The sequence below is a fragment of the Gorilla gorilla genome, chromosome 9, assembly GCF_029281585.2.
Source record: "Gorilla gorilla gorilla isolate KB3781 chromosome 9, NHGRI_mGorGor1-v2.1_pri, whole genome shotgun sequence".
Taxonomy (NCBI): domain Eukaryota; kingdom Metazoa; phylum Chordata; class Mammalia; order Primates; family Hominidae; genus Gorilla; species Gorilla gorilla.
Window position 1 is genome coordinate 101,485,048 of NC_073233.2, and position 27,803 is coordinate 101,512,850.

The following is a 27,803-nucleotide window of genomic DNA, read 5'->3' on the forward strand; positions in this document are numbered from 1 at the left end:
AGGCATCTTACTTACATTTATCAGTTTATTATAAAGGATACAACTCAGAAGCAGCCAAATGGGAGAGGCAGAGGAGCAAAAAAGGAAGGGTAGCAGGTACAGTTTCCATACTCTCTCTAGAAGCACGACCCTCCCAGCACCTCAACATGCTCACCAATGTGGAAGCTCTCCAAATCCCAAAGTTTAGGAGTTTTTATGGAGGTTTCATCATATAGGGAACCTCTCTCCCCCTTCCCAGAGGTTAGGGTTTGGGGCTGAAAATTTCAGGCTGCTTATCAAGGTTTGGTCTTTCTGGTGACTACCCCCATCCAAGAGCCTACCAAGAGTTATCTCATTAGAACAAGAGATGTTCCTATCACTCCAGAGGTTCCAAGGGATATAGGAGCTGTGTGTCAGAAACCCTGGGCAAAGACCAAATACATATTTCTTATTATGCCACACCACCATTGGATTAATTTAACTATTTTTATGAGAATACTCTTGTTAATTGCATTTAGAATAAAATACAAGATAAATACATAAAATATGCGAATAGTCTATAAATAACTGGTAAAAACTGCTAGAATTGCATACCCTATGTGGGGTCAACCTTGTTATTTTGTAATAACTCATTGACTTCCCTGGGTATTACCCTGCATAGGATTATTAGCTCCCAAAGGGCAGGCCCAATGATTTTTTGCCTTTTTATTGGCAAATGCTTGGCATAATCCCTGGCACATAATAAGTGCTCAATAAATATTTCCCAAATGCATGAATGAATACTATGGAAACACTGCAGTAGAAATGGTCCCACACCACTGCATTCCCACCTGGGTGACTCTATTTATTGATTTATTTATTTTAGAGTCAGGTTGGCATTAATTTATTTTAGAACTAGGTCCTTTCCCTCAAGAAGCTATTGAAGTAATTGTGGTTTTTGCCACTGAAAGTAATGGCAAAACCATTACTTCTGCACCAACCTAATAGAAACCATTTGGGAAGAAAATAGAGACATGAATACTTAAATAATAATTCTTTTCACAACCGTCACAAGACAGAGATACCAATATGTGGTGAAAGCTCTTAGACTTTGGAGTTAACCTGGGCTCTCAATGTGTGTGCTCACTGTGTGCTCTTCGGTGAGTTACTTCATCTCTCTTCACTTTCATGTCTTTTCCTGCAAAGGGTGCTTGTGAGAGACAGATAATTCAGAAAAAGAGCTTAGGGGCAGCACCTGAAACAAAGAAAATGCTATCAATTTGAATCCCAAAAAGGATATCATTTTTATCCTGAATAACACTGGAGCCAAGGCCAGAATATTTGTTTGGGTTAATAAGAAACAAGATTAATAATGAGAAGACGGAAGGCCTGTGTGATTTGGCATCCTGTGAATCTCGGAGGCTTAGCCTCAACCCAGCTGGGAGGTCTCCGGTCTTGAAAAGAGCAACTCACATTGGCAGCCCCTGCTGTGACACCAGGACCTTGGCGGGTCCTCCTGGGACCCTGCTGTGAAGTGTTGGCTTGGGAATGACCCAGGGCATGGCTGTGGCTGAACCGTCTCCAAGAAGCCAGCTTCTCTGCTTTTGGCTGGAGGGAGGTTTGGGTGTCCACTACTGCCAATTTCAGCTGGGCACTTGCCACGTTTTGGCAGCGAAGCTCTGGGAAAATGTGACCTCTTGTTTTACTATATTCTGCACAGGCTCATTGCCAGAGCTGGATTTTGGCCTGCACCATGGAGCTGGTGCACAGCAAGGAAGCAGTGGCTGCTTTACGGAGTGAGTGATTGATTAGCCTAGGCTCCACCCAAGTGAGTTAGTGTCAAGCAAGCTAACGCTGCCTGCCTGGCCTGTCACCCCTACTCCAGCTGGAATATGGTGCCCACCCAGCAGTTTTCCCTTGCTGTCTTTGCAATACCATGAATTCAAAATGCTGAAAACAAGGCTTAGAGCCAAACCATCATTCTTCCCCTCAGTCCCATCCCTCACCCACGCTTTCCAAACTAACAAAAGTATGTCGCACTTCAGAAAACCAAACAAGAGAAGCCCAGCAGAAAGTAAAGATTATGTGCCAAGGTGCTCAACCCTTGACACATCAAATTCTTCAACTGCACTCAAATGCTGACACATTTCTAGAGCACGACATTTTTACATAAAAATGAATATGATTATAGGACTCCTTTCTAAGGTTGCCCCAAATCTAGTTCAATGATGCAACCCCTTGCCCTTCCTGTCAATTGTCTATTGTTTCTTCTTTCTATTTACATAATATATTCATTTAAATTAGAATTTATTGTATATTTTATCTTTACTATAAGGAGACAGAATATCATAGTATTGAAGTCCAAGTGATAGAGTTTGATTGCCTGGGTTGGAATCACAGCCACAACACTTACTAATAGGTAACCTAGAGTAAGTTATATAACCTCTCTGTGTCTCAGTTGCCTCATCTGCAAAAATGGGATAAATGGAGTTTTCATGAAGCACAAATAAAATTATTCATGTAAAATACTAAGAGGAGCACCTGAAATACAGGAAGCTCTCAGTGAACACTTGTATTTGGTTTTGAGTATTTGCCAGTAACATTGTTATTCCCAAAACCTCTGATCAATTATATATATCGTTACCTCTTTTCATTCTTTAGCTCTACTGAGTACAAATATAACAGGCATTTCATTCATTCATTTATCAAACTTTCTAATAGAAAATTTAAGTATTTTAACTTACAATGATTGTACTATTTAGGATTCTCCAGGATATATAGAGAGCTAGCCTATATATAGGACATATATAGGAAATTTATAGGAATTGACTTATGTGATTATGGAGGCTGACAAGTCCCACAATCCGACATCTATAAGCTGGAGAACCAAGAAAGCCAGTGGTGTAATTTAGTGTACATTGGCACTTCAGCCTTTGGACTGAGATAAGGGAGTAATGGTGTCAATTCCAGCCCAAAGGCCAAAGAACCAGAAGTGCCAATGTCCAGGGCAGGAGAAGATGGATGTCCCAACCTAAGCAGAAAAAACAAATCTGTCCTTCCTCCACTTTTATGTTCTCCTCAGGCCCTCAACAGATTGGAGAATGCCCTCCTGCGTTGGTAAGGTCGATCCTCTTTACTCAGTCTACTAATTAAAATACTATTCTCTTCCAGAAACACCATATCAGACACACTCAGAAATAATGCTTTACCAGCTATCTGGGCATCCCTTAGCCCAGACAAGTTGACACATAAAATTAACCAACGCAATCATGACAAAAATAATATTAAATAGTAGCAGTTAATATTTATTTAGTGTTTTCTGTGTGCCAGGCTCTACACTCAGCTATTTATACATATTATCTCATTTCATCTTCATTATTAATGGATTCAAGAGTCTGGACACAGATGGTGCTGGTGTAAGACTAAAGTTTTCACCAGCCTAAAATAAGGATGTTAGAAAGTATTTTTCTTTTTAAAGATATTTCTGTTTAAGGAAATTTATCTTTCTCACTTTTTGGTGTTAGATACTCTTCCTTTTATGGTGACAGTAGATGATAGTTTCTTTTCTGGAACATTCTTACTTGAAAAAATAAAAGGTTAGTACTAGACTTTGGTTTGGATGCATTAAATACAAAAGTCTAAAATCTGTTTCTCACCACAACTCTGCGATATAGATGTTATTATTCCTATTATATAGATAAGAAGCCAAGGCTCAGAGAGGTTAGGTGACTTGCCCAAGGTCACACAGCCAGCAAATGTAGAACCTGGATGCAATCTCAGGGTCTAGTTCTTAATTCCTTGACAATCACATTTATTAGTACCTACCACATACAGGACACATATCTCATTTCACTCCCTCAGCGGCCCTGTGAAGAAGTGAGATTCCCTTTTACAGAATAATGGAACTTGCAGAGGTTAAGCATTTGCCATAATTCCACAGTTTGAAAATATGAGGGCAGGATTGGAGCACAGAGCTCTGATTCTAGCTCCCTTTCTCTTTGCAACTACCATGTGCCACACACCATAACAAAAGCTAGACCTATCACAGATAGCTAAGAAACGTGCTCTGTCCTCAAAGGCTCACAATCTCAGCAGAGACTGTCAACAATTTATTATCATGCCCAAATAAGCACTATAGTGAGGTGTGTCTAAGGCACTTTGAGAGCACTAAGAAGGGAAAAATTAATTCTGAGGCTTTTGCAAACACTTCTGACAACATCATAATATCTTGCTATATCATATTTAAAGAATCCCATGTGAAACTTTGGATTTCATGTGACTGCTTTTTATGAACACTTGGCAGGAAAATCTTTTCCATTAACATGTTTTTGCATTATATGATGTCCTGATTAGTTAACTTGGTGAGAATTTTCTGGCATCTTGTAGACTAACACATTATTTTTTAGTAGCGACAGGGTCTTGCTACATTGCCCAGGTTGGTCTCGAACTCCTGGCCTCAAGTGATCCTCCCACCTCAGCCTGTCAAAGTGCTGGCATTAGAAGCATGAGCAATCACACCCAGCCCCACATTTTATTTTTAAAGTTAGAAAGGATTTTTAATAACAAACACATACACAAAAAACATAAAACACTAAATCCTCCAGCTTCTGTTATATCCCAAAGTAACAAAACATTTCTCCTTGTGTCTTTAACTATGGCTAAAGACTAAAAAGAACTTGATTCAGCTTGATTTTTCAGCCGATCGAGCCTCAGCTCTGCATTCTGATTTTTATCTAATAGTTCTTAAATAATAAAATACAAGGAAATACAAATGCACTAGCAAATGAAAGTTAAATCATACCAGGGCAGGCTGGAGGGGTGGCATAAAGGCTGCATTTCACTTTAAACCCTAAAACAAGCAGCAGGTGAAATGTCTTCAGGTCAAACTCTTCCCTCCAAATTGCACTGTGGAGGCTGAGTCAGACACGCTGAGCACAGGGAACTCTCACTGACGTCAGTGCATATTTGGAGAATCAGCTATTAAAGCTGCAGTCAGGCAGGCAGCCCTTGCAGCAAAATTGTGCCCTTGGACTTTGCCTTTGAGGGTTAATGTCTCACTGTGTTTTCAAAAGTGTGGGCAGCCAGCTGGCTTTCGATATAGGGTATTGGGAATTGGCAAGTCAAAATCTTTGGAGAGAGTATGTTTCCTGGCCTAATAGGGCAAATGCCTCTGCAATTTATAGTGTCCTTGAATCTCATTCACTCAAAGTAAATGATTCTCTGACCCAAGAAGACTTAGAGGCTAGGCTTGCATCGTTCTATAGATTTTTTTTTATTAATCCATTTCCTAAGGGTCCATCTACTCTTTAACAAATATTTATTGAGGATTTGCTATGAACAAGGTCCAGATACATGGAAAAGCAAGCAGAGACACGTATGCATGGTTCAAGCCTGTATGAAACTCAGAGTCAAGTTGAGAGCCAGCCATTAATCCATCAAATCAATGACACTAGTGAATGTGTCATACTGAATAGGGATAAATAGACTTAGGAGGGAAATAAGGTTCTTTAAGAGTGAATAGGCCGGACACGGTGGCTCATGCTTGTAATCCCAGCACTTTGGGAGGCTGAGGCAGGTGGATCACGAGGCCAGGAGATCGACTCCATCCTGGCTAACACAGTGAAACCCCGTCTCTACTAAAAAAAAAATACAAAAAATTATCCGAGTGTGGTGGGGGGAGGCTGAGGCAGAAGAATCGCTCAAACCCAGGAGGCAGAGGTTGCAGCGAGCCGAGATCGCGCCACTGCCCTCCAGCCTGGGAGACACAGCAAGACTCCGTCTTTAAAAAAAAAAGTGAATAATAAAGGAACCTGACCTAGACCGAGGACTCAGGAGTGAGGCAGCCGAGGAAGAGATTTCCAGGCAAAGGCTGGGCTGCAGAAGAGACGGAGAGGAGGTGGTGTGGCTGGAGAGCAGAGGCAGCATGGTAAAAGGGCAGTTGAGAGCCAGGCAAGCCACATCAGGCAGGACCTTAATGGCCTAGTTAACGATTTGATCCTTGTCTTAAGAATGATAGGAGGCTTTGGAGGGTCCTAAGCAGGGGATGATGTGACCAGATATGCCTTTTGGGAAGATGGTCTGACAGCAATGTAGAGAAGAGAATGGGTAGGGGAGGCTGTCAGATAATATTGGTAGGAAGACCAATTAGGAGATTATTGGGACTGACCACACGAAAGGCTGGAGAGGATGTGGAAAAACAAGAACTCATTCATTGCTGGTGGGAATGCAAAATGGTGCAGCCACTACAGTTTGGTAGTTCTTTATAAAACTAAAACACTCTTATCACATGATGCAGCAATTGTACTCCTGGCCTTAGTATCTACCTAAGGTAAGGTGATACTATCTACCTAAGAGATAAGAGATACTATCTACTTACTTACTACCTAACAGATACTATCTACCTAAGATACCATCTACCTAGGAGATAAGTATCTACCTGAGTATCTGCCTTAGTATCTACCTGAAGGAGTTGAATTTGTATGTCCACACAAAAACCAGTCTGCAGATATCTATAGCAGCTTTATTCATAATTGCCAAAACTTGGAAGTAACCAAATTGTCTTTCAGTAGGTAAATGGATAAACAAATTATGGTGCATCTGGACAAGGGAACATTATTCAGCACTAAATCAAAATAAGCTATCGAGCCAAAAAAAAGACATGGAGAGAACTTAAATGCGTATTACTAAGAAAAAGAAACCAATCTAGAAGGGCTGTATACTAGATGATTACAGCTATATGACATTCTGAAAAAAGCAAAACTATAGAGAAAGTAAAAAGATCAGGGTTGAGGTCAGAGGGAAGGGATGAATAGGCAGAGCATAAAAGATTTTTAGGGCAGTAAAAATACCCAGTATGATACTATAAAGTGGATACATATCACTCAAACTGTAGAATGTACCACAGCAAGGATGAATCCTAATGTAAATATGTACCTTGGGAGATTATGAGTCAATTGTAGGTTTATCAGTTATAACGAATGTAGCACTCCGGTGGGGGATGTTGATAATGGGGAGGATGTGCATGTATAAGGACTGGGGGTATATGGGAACTCCCTGTACCTTCCTCTCAATTTTGCTGTGAGCCCAAAATGTCACTAAAAGATTAAGACTTTAACAGCAACACCTTTAAGGAAAAAAAAAAGGAAGAAGACTATTGTGGTGGTCCAGCCAAGATGTGACATTACCTTGGCTAGGGATGGTGACAATGAAGATGATGAGAAGGGGTATTTAAGGTATATGTGACAGGCTGAAGATAAGTTTGATATAAGCATGGGGGAGGATGAGGTGTTAAGGATGGTGCCCAGGTACCCAGCTTTTGGAACTGGGTAGATGCTGATGTGATTTGGTCCTACAAGATGAGAGTCCTACAAAGGGACCGGAAGGTGAGGGAAAAGATAATGATTCAGCCTAAGCCACAGGAAGTTTGCAGTGCCTTTGCAATACCCAAGTGGAGATGACTGTCTAAGCACAAGACAGAGAGGCCAGAGCTTGAGATACAGACTCGGGAGTCATCAGTCAGTTGTGGCCATGTAAGATGGGAAGGAAATCTTCAAAGCCAGGGGAGTATATAGCATTAAAGAGAAAAGGGCTTTTATGTGTCTTTAGGAATTCCACCCCATGGCATTGGAAAAGAAGATGGGCATTAAAAAAAAAAGAAAGAAAGAAAAGAAAGAAAGCCTGAGTTGGATTTGCTGCGAAATAATTCTCTACCTTGTATGAGTCCCATCCAAGGCCTTTTATTTATAATTTTGTATTCCTTTAAAGATAGCCCCTCAAAATAAAAAATGCTTCAAGCTCCAAAAATCTGCTCATGCCCTGGCATTCTTAGATGTAGGGGCAAACTTAGGGAAACGTGCAACACACAAAATCAACAGAAGAGAGTTTTCATGGTAGGAGGAACTGTAGAAAGGCTGCTGAGTGAAGTAAGATGATGTTTAGAATGTGGATCTCACAGGACTTAAAAACCATCAGGTAGGTAGGAGAAAAGAACATGAGTGAGAGTTGAGGACCCCTCCCAGGCTTCCAGCTTGTGGGACAGAGTAGATGTGCTGCTGAGGAAGGAATTCAGGAAGAGGAGCAAGATTGGTCCAATATGACTTGGGGCCACAGAGAATTCCCTTCCAGTCACGGAAATCAACTATCACTATCCCGCTGGCCTCAAACTCCCTTCTTGAAGTGAACCATTACCTTTTTCTTCTACCATTCTCATTACTTTCCTCTGAACAAGCTCCACACTCAGAAACTGAAGGCTCTCTCCCAGATGTAGTCCAAGCAGCCTGGAGGAGCACACTCTACAGCCCAACATCTTGGTTCTAGAGACGCCATCCCAGTGGCTCTCCACGGGCGCTTCCTTTCCCATCCTTGCCAACTTGTCCACTTTCTGTTCATGGTCTGCTTCTTTTTTATTTTATTTTATTTTAGAGACAGAGTGTCACTCTGTCACCCAGGCCGGATTGCAGTGGGGCAATCATGGCTCACTGCAGGCTCGAATTTCTGGCCTCAAATAAGACTCCTGCCTCAGTCTCCCAAAGTGCTGAGATTCCAGGTATGAGCCACTGAGGCTGGCCCATGTTCTGCTTCCAAGCCACATCTCCCCCATCCTATATTTATACCATTGAACTTTTTTTGTACCCAAATGCCACGTTTTACGTTTGTCAGTGTAAAATTTCAAATTCATAGATTTGGTCCATCTCTCTAGCTTATTAAAAATGTTTTCCAGCCCTGATTCTTAGTGAATTGTCACTTCAGGGACATCTGTACTGTATTGTGGCATGGTCTTCTGCACAGTAGCCAAAAAAAGGAATGTCATGTATTATGACAGGCAAATTATAATAATCCTGACTGCATTACTTAACATGTTCTCTGCTTACAGAGTCAGACTACATCTAGTTGAATATTCATGCATGCATACATGCTGTAACTTACTCATTAAATTATAGTTACAAGTCAATGTAAACACATGGACACAGGGAGGGGAACAACACACACAGGGGCCTGTTGGTGGAGGGATGGGGAGGAAGAACATCAGGTAAAATAGCTAATGCATGCTGGGCTTAATACCTAGGTGATCGATTGATAGGTGAAGCAAACCACCATGGCACACATTTACCTATATAACAAACTTGCACATCCTGCATATATACCCCGAAACTTGAAATTTAAAAAAAATTATAGTTACAACTATCAACATGGATAAATCTAAAAATATAATGTTGAGCCAAAACAAAAATCAAATTGCAGAATATCTGCAGCATTATATTATTTGTATAAAGTTTTAAAATATGTAAAGCAATGCCATGAATTGTTTATGAATTCATACATACATGGTATAAAAATATGCAAATAAATGAAAAACACCAAACTTAGGAGAGTGATTGCCTTCAAAAGGGAGGACGGGAATGACATTGGGAAAGGGTGCCAGGAGGCTTCCACTGTATAAACAAATGTTACATTTACTTTTTTAAACATCTGAAACAAAGCAAAAATGCTAAGATTTGACAAAATGAGAGTACCTAGGAGGTTTTTTTTACTATTCCCTATACAGTACTTTTCTAGGTGCTTAAAATATTTCAAAAAAAATTTAAGTTCACAATCTAGTGGAAGAATAATAAGTGATACAAGAGAGGCATTGATAAAAGATATGGGAGTATAGGAGAGGAAAACAATTCTAACAGGAGAATTTATATTGCTAACTTCATCGTCAATAGAAATATGGCCAATGTATGTGTCTGATTCTTGTAATTCAATAAAGATTTTTTAAGCCCCAACATATTAGTTGTTAGAGGCACAGGTATGACCATGGCAGAGTCTATAACATCAAATCATACACAGTCTACAAAGGAAACAGACTTCACAGACACAATGAAGCAATAACCAACCAATGCTATGTTAGGATTACATAAAAGGTTCTGAGATCCTTATGTCTGCCTGGGTAAAATCTTCACAGACAAGGAAATATCTCAGCTAGACCTTCAGAAATAAATGGGAAGAGAGAGACAGAAAGGTAAAACCAGTGACAGGGTCAGCATATAAGAGATGAGGAGTTGTGAAAATTCAATGTAACTAACGATGAGCCTGAAAAGGGACCAATTTATGAAATGGTTCTTCTCGATGTGCCAAATGCCTGCCTCTTTCCAACAAGTATTTGTTGAAGGAAGGAATCTGTATCTCAACCTATGGACAAAAGGCAGCCAATGGAAGTATTTCATTAAGGGAGTATGAATAGAAGTGGTGAGAAGGAAGATGTTGGCTGGATCGAGTAGGGGAGGGGAGCAAGACCAGAGGTTCTCAGACTGGTACAGTGGAGAGGGGCTGGGGACCTAAACTAATACTGAGCAGTTGAGAGGGTGACAAGAGAAACTCATTGGAGATAAATGTTTGAAGTCGAGTAAGCAGATTTCATAATTCATTAGTTGTAAGGAGTAACAAAAAGGAGGAAGTGGAACACATTTTAAAATCCCAGTTGGCCAGATGAATCGATTTTATAAAGATATACTTTACATAAAATAAAAATGCACCTATTTTAAGTATACAGTTCAGTAAGATTGGGCAAATGCATATATTCATGTAAGCACAACCAAGATATAGAATATTTCCATCATCCAAAAAGTTATCCTAGGACTTCTATAGTGAGTAAACCACTCTCTGACTCTGCCAAATCCAGATAGCCAGGAATGTGTTTTCTGTCATTATAACTTAGTTTTTTCTTTTCTGAAATTTCATAAAAATTTCACAAAAATAGAATTGTACAGTATGAACCCTTTTGTCTGCCTTCCTTTATGTTAAAATATTGTGTCTGCATAATATTTTTGAAATTCATCAATTTTTTGGTCTTTATAAGTAGTTTGTGCCTTTGTATTGCCAAGTAATGTTCCCTTTTGTGGATATACCATGTTTAATTTATTTATTCACCTGCTGATGGATGTTTGAGTTGGTTCCAATATGGGGCTATTACAAATAAAGCTGCTATGAAGCTGGGTGTGGTGGCTCATGCCTGTAATCCCAGCACTTTGCGAGGCTGAGTCAGGCAGATCAAATGAGGCCAGGAGTTGGAGACCAGCCTGGCCAACATGGTGAAATCCCATCTCTACTAAAAATAGAAAAATTAGCCAGACATAGTGCTGCATGCCTGTAATCCCAGCTACTCAGGAGGCTGAGTCATAAGAGTCGCTTGAACCCGGGAGGCAGAGGTTGCAGTAAGCTGAGATCACACCACTGCACTCCAGCATGGGAGACAGAAAAAGACCTTGCCTCAAAATAAATAAATAAATGAAGCTGCTATGAACATTTATGTACAAGTCTTTGCGTGAACATATGTTTTTATTTCTCATGAGGGAAATAGCTAAGAGTGAAATTGCTAAAGCACATGGTAAGTGTGAAGTGAACTGTACAAGAAACTGTCAATCGGTCTCCAAAGTGGCTGTACCATTTTATATTCCCATCAGCAATACAGGCAAGCTCCAGTTGCTCCATATCCTTGCCAACACTTGCTTGTCAGTCTTTTAAATTTTAGACATTCTTGTGGGTGTATAATGGTGTCTCATTGTGAATTTAATTTTTATTTGTCTGATGACTAATGGTGTTGAGCATCTATTCATGTGCTTGTCCATTTGTACATATTCTTTTAAAACTTGTCTATTCAGGCTGGGTGCAGTGGCTCATGCCTGTAATTCCAGTCTTTTGGGAGGCTAATGTGGGAAGACTGCTTGCAACCAGAAGTTTGAGACCAGCCCGGTAACATAACACCCTGTCTCTAGAAAAAAAAAAAATTATCTTAATGTGATGGCATATGACTGTAGTCCCAGCTTTGTTTTTGGGAGGCTGAGGAGGGAAGATCACTTGATCCTAAGAGTTTGAGGCTGCAATGTGCTATGATCATGCCACTGCACTCCAGCCTGGGTGACAAAGTGAGACCCTGTCTCTAAAAAAGAAAAAAATGTCTATTTAATCTTGGTTGAACTCTATTCAACTCTTGGTTGGAAGAGTTCTTTATATATTTCAGGAGACTGGGAAGGTAGAGAACACATCAAAGTGAGCTGGGGAGCAGTGGAGAAAGAGCAGCTTTAAAAGGTTGGAGAAAGAGACAGGAAGTACATACAAGACTTTTTTTTTTTTTTTTTTTTTTTTTTTGAGATAGAGTTTCACTCTTGTCGCCCAGGCTGGAGTGCAATGGCACGATCTCAGCTTACTGCAACTTCCGCCTCCTGAGCTCAAGCAATTCTCCCGCCTCAGCCTCCCAAGTAGCTGGGATTACAGGTGCCCACCACCATGCCCGGCTAATTTTTGTATTTTTAGTAGACATGGGGTTTCGCTATGTTGGCCAGGTTGGTCTCGAACTCTTGACTCCAAGTGATCCACCCGCCTTGGCCTCCCAAAATGCTGGGATTACAGGCATGAGCCACCACACCAGGCCATTCAAGACATGTTGGTCGAGGTGCAGGAAGAAAGCTGGAAATGTGTTCTGAAGCCCATGAAAGGGTGATCTGCAAAGAGACTGAGTTTCAAGATAACAGAATCTTATCTAAGTGTCAACTGCCACAAAAAGGTCGAGTAAAATAAAGACAAAAAAAAGTAGACTTCAACAGTGGTTTTTAAACTGTGGGCAACAGCCTGTTAGAAACCAATTTAGTAGAGCCTGACCAGTATTTCTTTTAAAAAAAATTAAATAGAATAGAAAAGTGTATTGCAGGTACTAAGGTTAAGTGTAGTTCCATGAAATTTTTCTCTGTTATATATGTGTATTATGTTCTGGGTCACAGAGTAAGATATATCTTTAACTTTGGGTTATGGTAAAAGAAAATCTTGGAAGAAGAAAGGAGGCTACTGATGGCCATCCCAAGATTATCCTAGAATAGGGCAGTGGCTAATAATTTGGACCCAGATCTGGCTTCAAGCCCAGGCTTCCTCCCCTTTGTTAGATGTGTGATCTTGCATAAGTTACGGAAACTCTCTAATTCTCACTTTCACTTTTCTTAAATACAAGTTGGGAATAATGATAATGTTTACCTCGAAGAGCCATTAACAGAGCTGCTTTTGGGCACACTGGAGCCCAGTGACTCCTCTCAGGACAGATACAACCTGAGCAAGGGGCTCAGCTGAACCAATGAAGTCTGGATTAGATTTTAGCCCTGGCCTCTCTGCTGGGATGCTAGTGTGAAAGCAAACTACACAAGCTTCTGCTCTTATCAGGATTAAATGGGATTATGCTTGCAAAATATTCTGTATGATGTCCAGAAGAGGGCAAGCTCTCCCATAACCATGGGCTGTCATCATTACTGATTGTTACCCTTGTTAGAGAAGGTGCCAAATCTGAATAGATTACGGATATGGAGATGTTGCATAGAATCTATCCTTAAAACAATCTAAATTTGGTGGAAACAACCTAAATATCCATTAACTGATCAACAAAATATGGTATATCCATATAATGGAATACTATTCAGTCATAAAAAAGAATGGAGAACTGATGTGTGTTACAAAGCGGATAAACCTAAGTGAAAGAAGCTAGTCACAAAAGGTCACATACTGAATATAAAACATTCAGAATATGCAAATCCATAGAGACAACAAGTGGATTAGTCATTGCTAGGGGCTGAGCGGGAGGAGGGAAGGGGAGTGGCTGCTTAACTGATGCAGGTTTCTTTACGGGTAGATGGAAATGTTCTGAAGCTGCATAGTGGTGATGGTTTTACAACACTGTGAATGTACTAAATGCCACTAAATTGCACACTTTTAACTGGTTTAAGTGATAAATTGTATATGTATTTTACAACTTTTTTTAAAAGCCCCATTCAACTTAAGGATGCTTCACCACTGCCCTTTCATCATTTTCCCAAGCTATCTCAAAGAAAAAAGTTTGCTTGGGAGCACAATGGAAAAGATTAGCTCGAGAGAGTGGTAGAGCTGAGGGAAGGTTTTCCTGACAATGGGCAGAAAAGAGCAGGTTTGGAAGGAAGGGAGCCGGGGGAATGGAAAGTGACAGAGGAAGAGGGGAACAACACACTGTAGTCTCCCCTGCTGCACTTTGATGCAGCTCTGAAGGCTTCTTAAGGACCTGTGTTACCTGCTGGAAGGTTCTTGGGGCCACCGCAGAACAATCTCTTTGTTAGAAGGACCCTGAAGCAGTGGGGTGAGCACAGATGGGCCCCTCCTCCCCTCCTTAGATGTGGCATGTATACTGTTGCTGTTCCTAAGGGAGAAATAATTGGACAGATAATTAATAATAATAACACCTCATGACTGCCTCTCTGGCAGGTGCTTAGCTATAGCCCCAGGAGCTTGGTAGCTGAATAATCCTCTATTATAAACTGATTTCTCAGTGAATAGTATTATTGGTATTAATAATTAGAGCCAATTTACTATTACATACACTATTGAGGGGAGCAACAATGTGTGTAATCTGCAGCACAAGATGACTTTTTCAATGCTTTGCATTGTGTCACAGGTATTTGGCTGTCCTTCAATATATTTACTTTCTTGATTATGTCTGACTTGGGATAATTTGAAAGTCACTTTGCATTCCCAGAGGAGGGTCATGCAAGTATCACTCTCCTGGTTTCTTTCCTTCCTGCAAACATGCTTAGCTCTCCCCATTCTAATAAATGTTGACCTTAAACTAAAAACCAGCTTTTAAAAATTCTATAAATAATATAATTGAGAGCAAGATATATTAGAATGATGGTAGCAGTAATTAATGAGTCTCAGTCTAATCTGCCTTAAAACATTTGGGCAATGTTTACTAGTCAATAACATTTAAATCTCCTTGATAGTCGTTCATCCAATAAACAAATTTTGAGGGCCATGTAGCGGGTGCAGAAGATACAGAAATAAATAAGATCATTGCTCTCAAGGAACCACTGCTCTAGCAGAGGAAACAGATGTAGAAACAAATCTTTCCTCTCAAATTTAATAAATATAAGGAAAAAGCAATCAACTCAGCCTGGAACAAGGCCTTCAGTGAGGATATACATGAGAGCTATCTAAAAATACTACCTCATGTAGCTATAAAATATTTGATTTTTTCCACTTAAGCATATTTATTTTTTTTATTTCATATAATTTCAACTTTTATTTTAGATTCAGGGGCAAATGTGCAGAATTGTTACATAATATATTGTGTGATGCTGAGGTTTGGGGTATGAATGATCCCATCACCCATGTAGTGAGCATAGTACCCAATAGGTAATTTTGCAACCCTTGCCCTCTTCAACCTCTCCCCTCTTTTAGCCTCCAGTGTCTATTGTTGCCCTCTTTATGTCTATGAGTACCCAATGTTTAGCACCCACTTATAAGTGAGAACAAGCAGTATTTGGTTTTCTGTTCCTTTGGATTATGGCATCCAGATGCATCCATGTTGCTGCCAAAGGCATTAGTTTGTTCTTTCTTTTTATGGCTGCATAGTATTCTATGGTGTATATGTACCACATTTTCTTTATCCAGTCCATCTTGGATGGACACCTGGGTTCATTCCATGTGTTTACTATTGTGAATAGTACTGCAATGAACATACAAGTACATGCGTCTTTTGGCAGAATGATTTATTTTCCTTAGAGTATATACCTAGTAATGGGATTTCTGAGTTGAATGGTAGTTCTGCTTTAAGTTCTTTGAGAAATCTCCAAACTGCTTTCCACATTGGCTAGATTAATTTACATTCCTTCACAGTGTATAAGTGTTCTCTTTTATCTGCAGCTTCACCAGCTTCTGTCGTTTATGAAGTTTTAATAATGGCCATTCTGACTGGTGTGAGATGGTATCTCATTTTGGTTTTGATTTGCATTTCTCTGATGATCAGTGATGTTGAGCATTTTTTCATGTTTGTTAGCTGCCTGTATGTCTTCTTTGAGAAGTTCCTGTCTTTTGCCCACTCTTTAACGGGGTTATTTGTTTTTCGCTTGTTGAATTGCTTAAGTTCTGTATAGATTACGGGTATTAGATCTTTGACAGATGTGTAGTTTGTGAATATTTTCTCCCATTCTGTAGGGCTTCTGTTTCCTCTAATGATAGTTTCTTTTGCTGTGCAGAAACTCTTTAGTTTCATTAAATCCCACTTGTGAATTTTTGCTTCTGTTGCAATTACTTTTGAGGATTTCGTCGTAAGTTCTTTCCCAAGGCCAACGTCCACAGGGTCTTTCTGAGGTTTTCTTCTAGGATTCTTGAAGTTTGAGGTCTTACATTTAAACCTTTAATTCATCTTTTTTTTTTTTTTTTTTTTTGAGACAGTCTTGCACTGTTTCCCAGGCTGGAGTGCAGTGGCTGATCTCGGCTCACTGCAAGCTCCGCCTCCTAGGTTCACGCCATTCTCCTGGCTCAGCCTCCCAAGTAGTTGGGACTACAGGCGCCCACCACCACGCCTGGCTAATTTTTTATACTTTTAGTAGAGACAGGGTTTCACCGTGTTAGCCAGGATGGTCTCAATCTCCTCACCTCGTGATCCGCCCGCCTCGGCCTCCCAAAGTGCTGGGATTACAGGCATGAGCCACCACGCCCGGCCAATTCATCTTTTGTATATGTTGAAAGCTAGGGGTTCAGTTTCATTCTTCTACATACATCCAGCCAGCTATACCAGCATTATTTATTGAATGGGGAGTCCCTTCCACATTGCCTATTTTTGTCAACTTTAATGAAGATCACGTGGCTATAGGTACATGGCTTTATTTCTGGGTTCTCTATCCTGTTCCAGTGATCTATGTGTCTGTTTTTGTAACAGTACCAAGCTGTTTCAGTTACTGAAGCCTTATAGTATAGTTTGAAGTTAGGCAATGTGATGCTTCTGGCTTTGTTCCTTTTGCTTTAGATTGCTTTGGCTATTTGGGCTATTTTTTTGGTTCCATATGAGTTTTAGAATAGTTTTTTCTAGTTCTGTCAAAAATGACATTGATAGTTTGATAGGAATAACATTGAATCTATAGATTGCTTTGGGCAGTATGGCCATTTTAATGATATCAATTCTTCCAATCCATGAGCATGAAATGTTTTTTCATTTGTTTATGTCATCTACAATTTCTTTCAGCAGTGTTTTGTAACTTTTGTAGAAATCTTTCACCTCCTTGGTTAGATGTACTCCCAGGTATTTGTGCATGTGTGTGTGGCTATTGTAAATGGGATTGTGTTCTTGATTTGGCTCTCGGCTTGAACATCATTTCTGTATAGAAATGCTACTGAGTTTTGTACATTGATTTTTGTACATTGATTTCTGTATCCTGAAACTTTACTGAAGTCAGTTCCAGAAGCCTTCTGTCAGAGTCTTCAGGGTTTTCTAGGTAGCCAATCATATCATCAGTGAAGAGAGATATTTTGAGTTCTTCTTTTCCTATTTGATGCCTTTTATTTCTTTCTGTTGATTTCTCTGGTTAGGACTTCCAGGATATTTTATTCATGTATGTAGAGCCAACCCAATCAAAGATTATAATTAACCTATTTTTAGTGCACCTCAGACTTTACCTGTTTAAAATATTATTAACATTTTTTCATTTATTATTATTACTTATATTGCACTATTATTGTCACCTTTATTGACATGTGCTAGCATCTTTCATCAACCTAAAGGAATTTCATAGCTGAAAAAGCCTAACTTCTTATGCTGTGCTAGCAAATGTCTCAGGCCAAAGTTCATAAATAGGAGTTTCTGACCATCTGCAAGAAGACTGATGATCACACCCAGACTTCAGCTGTGGGCTAAAGCAGATCATCTGCTGGACTGTCAATGTCATTGTGGTGTGTGACATTTGGCCTTGGCTGATTTACTGCCTTTCTTTGTAATCAACCTATCTCTGCAGTACAGTCCAGACACTCTAGGTCCAGGGCACTGTTAACGCATTGGTGATTAAGACATTGGTAGGACAATAAATGAGCAGAATTTTCACCTCTCCCAGGTCTCTAGATAGATATCAGTGTGGTTCAGTATTCTACATATCTTATTCCCTCTGGCTGGGGGGAAGTCTCTTAAATACCATCCCTGTGGAAGAGTAAAGAAGGAAAAGGCAATTGAATCCTAGGTTGGAACAGATACAGACCTTAAAGGTCATCTCAACTCATCACTCATTCATTCATTTATTCATGCATCAATATTTAATGAGTGCCTACTGTATGCCAGGCACTGTTCATGGTGCTAGGAACAAAACATTCCATGGCTGATCTATGGAATTTATAGTCTAGTAGGGGAGAAAGACAGGAAACAAGTAAACCAATAAATGAGACAATAACAGATCTGAATCAATGCAGAACTGAGAAGGTAGAGGGGTAGGATGGGGTGGGCATGAATGAGGTGGTAGCCACTTCAGATAGGGTGGCAATGCTAATTAGAACCAGGAGACTAATGCCAGATGTCACCAAATAAGGGCTGGGAGCTTTAGCTAGAGAAATGGAAAAAGTATAAAAATAAGAGTTTAGCTATAACACAAGGGTCCTATAACAAGACCCAAAAACAAGGCTGAGTCTGCAGACAGGTTTGATCTAGCTTTCATTGGGCATACAATTGTAGAGATTATTTAGCTGTTAGGGGCTAAATTTTGTCCCCCCAAATTCATATGTTACTAACACTGGTAACTCAGAATTTGAGATTGGGCCTTCAAAGAACTGGTTAAGTTAAAATGAGGCCATTAAGATAGGCCTTAATCTAATCTGACTTGTGTCCTTATAAGAAGAGATTAAGACACACAAACAGACACCAGGAGTACCCATGCACAGAGAGTTGACCATGTGAGGACATAGTGAGAAGATGCCCATCTATAAGCCAAGGAGAGAGGCCTCAGAAGAAACTAAATCCTCTGACACCTTGATCTTGGAGTTCCAGCCTCCAGAACTGTAGAAAAATTGATTTCTGTTGCTTAAACCACCCAGCCTATTATGGTATTGTGTTATGGCAGCCCTAGCAAACTAATGTACTAGCCCAGGATCACTTGTATCAAATACTTTTTTATTCTTTTTTATTTTAATTTTTACCTTCAACCAACTTACACTATCAGATACTTTTTAATATGCAGAATCTCATGTTCTGTGCCCCATCCAGGCTAAATAAACAAAAATTTGTGTGGGAAAAGGGATATAAATCTGGATTTTCAATAAGCACCCCCTCCAAATAAAATAAGTTTAGATTCTCATCACACTTTAATTTTAGTAGTTTGAGTGCTACTAGCATTAAGACCAACTTGGGCCAGACATAGTGGCTCACCCCTGTAATCCCAGCACTTTGGGAGGCCGAGGTGGGTGGATTGCTTGAGCCCAGGAGTTCAAGACCAGCCTGGGCAACATGGCAAAAACCCATCTCTACTAAAAATACAAAAATTAGTCCGGGTGAGGTGACTCTGCCTGTAATTCCAGCACTTTGGGAGGCTGAGGTGGGTAGATCACTTGAGGTCAGGAGTTCAAGACCAGCCGGGCCAACATAGTGAAATCCCGTCTCTACTGAAATCACAAAAATTAGCCAGGTGTGGTGGTGCATGCCTGTAATCCCAGCTGCTCGGGAAGCTGAGGCACCAGAATCACTTGAACCCAGGAGACGGAGGTTGCAGTGAGCCAAGATTGTGCCACTGCACTCCAGCCTGGGTGACAGAGCGAGACTCTGTCTCAAAAAAAAAAAAAAAAAAACACAAAAATTATCAGGGCATAGTGGTGCGCCTGTAGTCCCAGCTACTCGGGAGGCTGGTGGGAGCAGAGGTTGCAGTGAACTGAGATTGTGCCACTGCATTCCAGCCTGGGCAACAGAGTGACACCCTGTCTCAAAAAAAGAAGAGAGAGAGAGAAAGACAGGCAGGCAGGCAGGCAGGCTGGCAGGCAGGCAGGCAGGCAAGAAGGAAGGAAGGAAGAAAGGAAGGAAGGAAGGAGAAAGAGAGAAAGGAAGGGAGAGAGGGAGGAAGAAAGGAAGGAAGGAAGGAAAGAAAGAAGGAAGGAAATATTGTTCATTTTACAGATGAGAAAACTGGGGCCAAAAGAAGGAAAACAACATGTGGAGTAGGACCTGCAAGCCAAGCTTCCTAACACAGAGCTTGCTGCTCTTCCCACTGCCCCAGCAGGCCTGGGAAGCATGCTGTTGAGTCAGAGCTGGACTCACAGCAGAGACTGCCCAGCAATGCTGATTAGGCAATTGGCTGTAGTAGCTCCAGTAAACTGTCTCACTGGAACTGAGATTGAGGGTGTGTGGGCATGGTGGGTAATGGAGATCTACAGAAAGTAGGGCATGGAGCTTCTGATCACTCAACGACGCCGAGGCTATGCCCTTTGCTAACACAGCCCGGCTCATGGACTCAACAATTCCATAATGAGGTCGCATTACAGCTTCTAAACTCTGCTTGCTGTAGGGGAAGCCTATTTCTTCTTATTTTCTCTGACTGGGAAAGAAAAATAATTGAAGACTAATGTGGTCAATAATAACTCTTCATATAATTAAAGGTATTGACTGATAAAAATTCAATTTTTTCCTTGAGCAGACAACCACTTTCTGCAGCCTTTTAGCAACACCCATTTCTTGACCCTTTTATCAATTTTGTTGTTTTCATAGTTTTTCAAATGAGTTCCACATTATGGAACCCCAAACTAGCCATAATTTACATTTAATACATTATTATTGAATAATTACATGAATAAAAGAAGGAATGGTTCTCCTTTTGTTCTCTCCTTCCTTCTAGGTTATGAGTTTCTGTGGTTTTAAAATATATATATGTAACAACAAAAAAAGAACTCCTGACTTTGCTCATAGAAAATCAGTCTGGCAAAATGTTAGCTTATGAGAAAAACAGACAGATTGTGTCAATTTTAATGTAATTACCAGCTTGTACTGACCTGGTCTCTCACAGTCTTTTCTGGTTCTTTAGATATTGTGTTCATTTTCTGTCTTCTGATTATGTTGTCTTTTAGCTCAATCTTGTTTTTATCACCTTTTATTATAAAGCAATTAAAAAAAAATAATGAGTTGTCATGGAAAACCTCAGTTCAGCTATTTACTTAGCTGTACCAGGGGCTCACAGAGAGGGAGTAAAGGATCTTTGGGGACATGAATAGATCTCAGGCACATTAAAATAGCTATGTAAATAAGGAAGGGTCTGAATGAGATCAGACTGGACTTATGTTTTAATAACTTACCAAGACATAAACGGATTCTGTTGCTCTCCTGCTCAAATATGTGTGTATGTACACATATATGTGTATAGATACACACATACATGTATAGCTTAACATGGATTTTGGCATAGCAATTGGTAGCAATTGATTATGAGAAGGAGGGGAAGAAGAGATGATTTTCCAAGCAGCCAGAGCATGCTTTCAAGGATAATGGAAAAATGTGTTAATGGACTTGTCTGTATGGTGGGAAATGCTTGATGAAGGGGCATTTTCATGGGCCCTAAACTGTACAGGACTTTAGGGGTGCACTTATCTAAATGCCTGGCCCTTAGGGTCGAGACAGCTGGTGGCTAATATAATCCAACAGTCCATTAAACATCAGTTCAGTCCAGCTGACTGTCTGGGTCTGTTATCAGCAGTGCCAATCACAAGAGCCTGGTCATAGAATCTCAAAGTTGGACAGAGCGCTAGAAACCACTGCAACCACTCTTCCACCAGACACAGTAACAGTACTACCGCATAAGGCTGTCATGAGAATGAAATGGGTTAATATTTGCTGAATACTTACAATAGTGTCTGATGCATAATAAGACCTTTGTGAGGTCAGTTAAATAAACACTGTTTGCTGAGCACCTGCCAACCATGGGCACTAGTCAAGGTGCTGTACCCACAGTCATATCATTTAACCCTCTCTCCAGCCCAGCTGTCCTGATCCTAAGGGCCAGGCAGTTAGATGGGTGTACCCCTAAAGTCCTATACAACTCAGGGCCCCTGAAAATGCCCCCTCATCCAGCATTTTCCCTGCATATGGAAACAAACACCATTGTTTGAAAAAAGTAAAAAACCTTCTTTACACTGAGCTGAAATTTGCCTCCAGTGATTTCTTCTTGGACTACACCAAATAAGTTTCTTGCTCTTCCACTCCATAAGCCTACAGAATACTGGAGAACAGCTGTCAGGAGAGATAACAAACCCGAAGCCTGGAAATCACTCATCAAACCAGTTTTCTTCCTTTTAAGTGACAAATATGTGGGTTGGGTCAAAACTGGAAGAGAAGATCTGCTGCCAGGCCACAGTGCCCTTTGGTTTTTGCTTTCCAGATGCTCGGGGGCCATTCTGCAGGCAAGCAGACCTATTAGCAGGGACGGGCAATTGTTGCTGTGGTGCAATGAAGCAAGTGGGGCTGGGAAAGAATCCTTAAGAAGATGGTTCCTGCCAGATTTCTTTCTGCCAGCGCCACAAACTTTAATTAAAGCGAGCCCTCAGGCTGCACCAGGGACTACAGGTGCTGTGATGTTGGTGTCCAATGGGGTCAACAGAAAGAACCACTGACTGTGAGTGAGGCAGCAGCCAAGACGCAAGCGCCAGCCAACATGCAAAGAGAAAAGAGAAAATGAACCTGTGTTCCCTTCCAATAAGACAGTATTTACAAACCGGAGATCTGGAGACTGACAGGTGGGGTCCCAAACTCAGCTCTGGCACTTGAATAAACCAGATGACTTGGGACAAACTACTTAATGCTCCTACCTCCCCTCTTCCATACCTTTTCTCCCTCTATATAAGGATGAGGATAATAATAATATCTATTCTGTGGAGTTGTTTTTAATGATTTACCAAAATGAACAAATGTCAGGTATATTAGTTGTTATTATTTGAAAATTTCCCACATACAATCCTTACAGATACATTTGGAGCAGTCGTTACTAATCCTACTCTTCTACTCTTTTTTTTTTTCTTTAATAGAGTCTTGCTTTGTTGCCCAGTCTGGAGTGCAGTGGTGTGATCACAGCTCACTGCAGCCTCAACCTCCTGGGCTCAAGCGATCCTCCCACCTCAGCCTCCGAAGTAGCTGCGGCTACAGGCGCATGCCACCACATCTGGCTAATTTGTTGTAGAGATGAGGTTTCACCATGTTGCCCAGGCTGGTCTCAACTGGCCGCAAGCAATCCACCTGCCTTGGACCTCCCAAAGTGCTGGGATTACAGATGTGAGCCACAGAGCCCAGCCCTTTTTTCTTAAGAGTAAAGGTCTCACTATGTTGCCCAGGTTGAAGTGCAGTGGTGTGATCATAGCTGACTGTAGCCTCTAACTCCTGGACTCAAGTAATCCTCCTGGCTCAGCCTCCCAAGGAGCTAGGACTACAGGCATGCACACCATGCCCAGCTAATTTTTATATAATTTCTCGTATAGACAGGGTCTCACTGTGTTGCCCAGGCTGATCTTGAACTCCTAGCCTCAAGCAATCCTCATGTCTTGTTGGCTTCCTAAAGTGCTGGGATTATTAAAGGAGTGTCCCACTGCACCTGGCTGTAATCTCATTTTATAAATGAAGAAACTGAGGTTTAGAAAATTAACTCACTTGCCCAAGGTCACCAAGTTATAGAACGAGGAATGAAAATATGATGTATCTGAGGTCCTCTTTTCACCCACTCCAGTAACAAACAAGAAAGCTCACAGCCCAGGGAAATCAGCCCCACCTGGTACAGAAGTGAGGGTGTGGAAAAGACAGGAGAGATAAACAGGAAACAGCATAGCACTAGGGTGGAACCAGGACAGGCGATGAATAGGAGACCAGAATAAAGCATGATTAAAAGAACTCTGTGCAGGCCAGGGAGTGGGAGGTGGGAAGAAGATGTCAAGTTCATTGGACTGGTTGAAACCATCAAAAAAGGTTACTTGCACAGTATGCTGTGCAGATAGCCCATAGCTTGTTCCAGGAAGAAAGCCCTCCAAAGCCTCAACCTTCCTAACTCCTTAATCCAGGCAGGGAAGTGGTCCACATCAATTCAGTCTCCATCCCCAAAATACCCACAACCCTCATCTATAGTACCTGTTGCCCCAGAGTCCTTTAATAAGGTAAAGAAACTTTTATTCTGCTATCTGAGAAAACTGTAAAGCAGATCTGCTTAAAAAGCAGACACTCTGGGGAAAGCAACACATTGACTTTAAGACTATGCTCTTTTTAAAAAAATTTCAACTTTTATCTTAGATCCAAGGGGTACATATGCAGGTCTGCATAGATACATTGCATGATGCTGGGGTTTAGGGTAAGAATGACTCTGTCACCCAGGTAGTGAGCACAGTACCAAACATGTAGTTTTTTCAGCCCACACCTCCCTCCCTCCCTGCTCTAGTAGACCCCAGTGTCTGTTGTTCCCATCTTTATATGGGAACACCGAAACTTATTCGGTGTAGTCCAAGAAGAAATCACTGGAGGCAAATTTCAGCTCAGTGTAAAGAAGGTTTTTTACTTTTTTCAAACAATGGTGTTTGTTTCCATATGCAGGGAAAATGCTGGATGAGGGGGCATTTTCAGGGGCCCTGAGTTGTATAGGACTTTAGGGGTACACCCATCTAACGGCCTGGCCCTTAGGATCAGGACATCTGGGCTGGAGAGAGGGTTAAATGATATGACTGTGGGTACAGCACCTTGACTAGTGCCCATGGTTGGCAGGTGCTCAGCAAACAGTGTTTATGTTTATGTTCAATGTTTATATGTTCAATGTTTAGCTCCCACTTATAAGTGAGAACATGCTGTATTTGGTTTTCTGCATTAATTCACTTAGGATTATGCCCTCCAGCTCCATCCATTTTGCTGCAAAGGACATGATTTTTTTTATGGCAACATAGTATTCCATGGTATATATGTACCATATTTTCTTTATCCAATCCACTGTTGATGGGCACCTAGGTTGAGCCCATGTGTTTCCTATTGTGAATAATGCTTCAATAAACATATGAGTGTGTGCGTCTTTTTGGTAGGATGATTTATTTTCCTTTGGGTATATACCCAGTGATGGGATTGCTGGATCAAATGGTAGCTCTGTTTCAGGTTCTTTAAGTGGTGCTACTCATATACAGAAGAATGAAACTAGACTCCTACTTTTCACCATATACAAAAATTATCTCAAGATGGATTAAAGATTTAAATGTAGGACCTAAAACTAGAAAAATCCTAAAAGAAAATCTAGGAAATACCCTTCTTTACATTAGCTTTGGCAAAGTATTTTTGGTGAAGTCCCCAAAAGCAATTGCAACAACAAAAATTGATACATGGGATTTAATTAAATGAAAGAGCTTCTGCACAGAAAAAGGAACTATCAACTGAATAAACAGATAATTTACAGAATGGAAGAAAATATTCGCAAACTATACATCCGACAAAGGTGTAATATCCAGAATTTATAAGGAACTTAAACAAATAAGCAAGCAAAAAACAAATAACCCCATTGGGAAATGGGCAAAGGGCTGGGTGCAATAACTCCATGCCTTTAATCCCAACACTTTGGGAGGCCAAGGCAGGAGGATCGCTTCAGGCGAGAAGTTTGAGACAAACCTGGGCAACATAAGGAGACCCTGTCTCTACAAAACACTGGGGCATGGTGGCGCATGCCTGTGGTCCCTGCTACTCAGGAAGCTGAGGTGGGAGGATCAGTTAAGCTCAGGAGGTCAAGGCTGTAAGTGAGTCATGATTGCACCACTGCACTCCAGCCTGGGAAATGGAGTGAGACCCTGTCTCAAAAAAATAAAATAAAATAAAAAAGCAGGCAAAGGAAATGAGCAGACACTTCTCAAAAGAAGGCATACCAGTGATCAACGAACACGAAAAAATGCTCATCATCACTAATCATCAGAGAAATACAAATCAAAACCACAATGAGACCATTTCACACTAGTCAGAATGGCTATTACTAAGAAGTCAGAAAATAACAGAAGCTGACAAGACTGCAGAGACAAGGGAACATTTATATACTGTTCGTAGGAATGTAAATCAGTTCAGCCACCATGGAAAGTAGTTCGAATACTATACTATTAGACTCTAAGGTACATTGGTGTTTATTGGTGAAACACCAGCCCCTAGCTTTACCCTTAAAAAAGACTGTGTGTAGGCCAGGTGCAGTGGCTCATGCCTGTAATGCCAGCACTTTGGGAGGCCAAGGCAGGTGGATCACCTGAGGTCAGGAGTTCGAGACCAGGCTGGCCAACATGGCGAAACCCGGTGTCTACTAAAAATACAAAAATTAGCCGTGCATGGTGGCGTGCATCTGTAATCCCAGCTACTCGGGAGGCTGAGGCAGGAGAATCGCTTGAACCTGGGAGGCAGAGGTTGCAGTTAGCAGAGATCATGCCATTGTACTCCAGCCTGGGTGACAGAGAGAGACTTCGTCTCAAAAAAAAAAAAAAAAAAAAAGACTCTGTGTGTATATATATGTAGACATAAATAAACATATAATTAATGGATACCAAACTATTGTCTGAGAACAGATTTTCTATTTTTTTTTCTTTTTTTTTGAGACAGTCTCACACTGTCACCCAGGCTGGAGTGCAGTGGCACAATCTCGGCTCACTGCAGACTCTGCCACCCAGGTTCAAGAGATTTTCCTCCCTCAGCCTCCCGAGTAGCTGGGTTTATAGGCAACCACCACCACACCTGGCTAGTTTTTGTATTTTTAGTAGACAAGATTTCGCCATGTTGGCCAGACTGGTCTCAAACTCCTGACCTCAAGTGATCCACCCGCCTCAGCCTCCCAAGATGCTGGGATTACAGGCATGAGCCATCTTGCCCAGCCTGAGAACAGGTTTTCTAGTGTCTGACACTAAGTGCTCAATAAATGTGGAAATTAAATGATATTATTACAGAAAGAGCACTTTGTGAAGGCAAAGGAGATCAAATCACCCAATTTTGCAATTTTGTTGAACCAGTTTTATTATAATTGCTCTTTACTGTTTGTGTAAGACTTGGTATCTCTGGTTTGCAATTTTGAAGGAAAAGAAAAGAGAGTGATCAGAAGGAAATGGTACACTTGATTAATATTATTTAAAAGGAATGAAAACACTAGCTGAGTATGGTGGCACACACCTGTAATCCCAGCTACTACTTGGGAGGCTGAGGCAGGAGGATCGCTTGAGCCCTAGAGGTTGAGGTTGCAATGAGACGTGATTGTGCCACTGCACTCCAGCCTGGGCAACAGAGTAAGATCCTGTCTCAAAAAAAAAAAACAAAAAAAGGAGTGAAAACATAGGCATGGGCATGTGTGTTTGCAGGTGTGTGTATGTGCGTGTATCACCAAAGATTTCCAGAACTAATTAATAAAGAACAGTTTTAATAGATTATATAGATCAAATAGGCCTGGCATATTGTGGGGCTTAATAAATGTCTGATATATTAACTGAACAGTTTTAAATAAATATATAAGTATATGCATATATATATTAACTGAACAGTTAATATATATAACTGTTCAGTATATATATATTAGCTGGAGTTAATATAACTGATATGTTAAATGAACAGTTCTGAATAAATATATGTATATACATATATACATCAAATATACATGTATATACATGTGTGTATATATATGTGTATATATACACACACGTATATATGTGTATATATGTGTATATATGTGTATATATGTGTATATATACATGTATATATACACATATATACACATATATATAAACGTATAGGTATATCTACATATATACATGTGTGTATATATATACACACACCTATATACATGTGTGTATATATATACACACCTATATACGTGTGTGTATATATATACACACCTATATACGTGTGTATATATACACACCTATATACCTATATACCTATAGGTGTATATATGTATACACACACATCAAATATATATATGTATATACATATATTTGATTGTGTGTGTATATATATGTGTGTGTGTGTATATATATGTGTGTGTGTGTGTGTGTATATATATATATATACACCTATGTAAGAAACTGAACTTTAAAAGAGAATTTTC

At 40.5% G+C, this 27,803-nt stretch overlaps 1 protein-coding gene and 1 long non-coding RNA gene across 2 annotated transcripts in view; one reads left to right on the forward strand and one right to left on the reverse strand.

The window, feature by feature from the left end:
• Positions 1-27,803, forward strand: part of CEP295 (centrosomal protein 295) — a 372,495-nt gene that overhangs the window by 207,719 nt on the left and 136,973 nt on the right. The gene's annotated exons all lie outside the window — the stretch shown is intronic.
• Positions 14,029-26,952, reverse strand: LOC134756470 (uncharacterized). The gene is made up of 3 exons (XR_010129174.1): positions 26,876-26,952; positions 20,737-20,831; positions 14,029-14,146 (listed from the first exon to the last, which is right to left on the reverse strand). It is a non-coding gene; the product is annotated as an uncharacterized lncRNA (long non-coding RNA).